We start from the raw sequence: 1,291 nt of genomic DNA, 5'->3' as shown, positions 1-1,291 counted from the left end.
GGGATTACAGGCTGAGCCACTGAGCCTGGTTTATGAAATATTCTTACAAAAAACTTCAGGCTGCCGGGCTCGGTGACTCAGCCTGTAATCCCGCGCCTTTGGAGGCTGAGGTGAGTGGATTGCCTGAGCCCGCGGGTTCGAGACCCGCCTGGGCAGCGAGACCTCATCTCTACAATAAATCAAAAAAATCAGCCGGGCGTGGTAGCGCGCGCCTGTAGTTCCAGCTACTTGGAAGGCTGAGGCGGAAGGATCGCCGGAGCCCAGCAGGCGAGGCTGCGGTGGTCGGGAGCGGCCACTGCACTCCAGTCTGGGCGACAGAGCGAGACTCCAACTCAAGAAAAACAAACAAACAAACAACAACAACAAAAAACAACTTCAGGCTTAGTTTCAGTTGTGAATTTTTAAAATATTTTAAAAGAAATATCAATTTTATTTTATTTTGCTTATTTTATTTTTCAAATATAGAGATGGGATCTCACTACATTGCCAGGTTGGTCTCCAATTTCTGGGGTCAAGTAAATCTCCCGCTTCAGCCTCCCAAAGTTCTGAGATTATAGACATGAGCTACTGTGCCTGGCCGGAAATAACATCATGCAGAGTATACAAGTCAGGAAATTCTTACTAACTTGTTTTATGAAGCCAAACTAACCTTTATATTAAAACCTTCTTTGAACAATAAATAAAAGAAAATTCACACATCAAGCTCTCTCATGATTATAGATGCAAAAATCCTACAAAAACTAACAAAACGTAGTGATGTGCTTCAAAAGCATAATATATTATGATCATTCATGCTTTGTTGCCAGCCTTACTCATTTTAAGTTGCATTATTATTCTATACATATTGAATCTCTGTCATTCTATACATTCTATTATCTCACTGGTGTTCATTTAATCTGTTTAACCCACTGAAAATACTTTTGATGTGTCTTTCTAATTTAAATTACTGGAAACCTACATATAGTTCAACACTTAACTCTATTTCTCTTAACATCAGTAATTCCTCACCTTTTAAAATTTCCAGTCTTGCAATTAGTGGCACATGTATTATACCATCTATTAATCATTTGCATATATGCATTGCCTCCTGGTATATTTAAACTGATGTTAAGAGCATTTGTCTTTAACAAGGGAAACATATATATATATATTTGGAGTTGGAGTCTCACTGTCGCCCAGACTGGAGTGCAGTGGCCGCTTCCGGCCACTGCAACCTCAACCTGCTGGGGGTTATCCTTCCGCCTCAGCCTTCCAAGTAGCTGGAACTACAGGCGCGCACTACCACGCCCGG

Source organism: Carlito syrichta, unplaced genomic scaffold (genome assembly GCF_000164805.1).
Source record: "Carlito syrichta isolate Samal-C Ts95f unplaced genomic scaffold, Tarsius_syrichta-2.0.1 Scaffold305258, whole genome shotgun sequence".
Classification (NCBI taxonomy): domain Eukaryota; kingdom Metazoa; phylum Chordata; class Mammalia; order Primates; family Tarsiidae; genus Carlito; species Carlito syrichta.
This window is presented reverse-complemented; position numbering follows the sequence as displayed.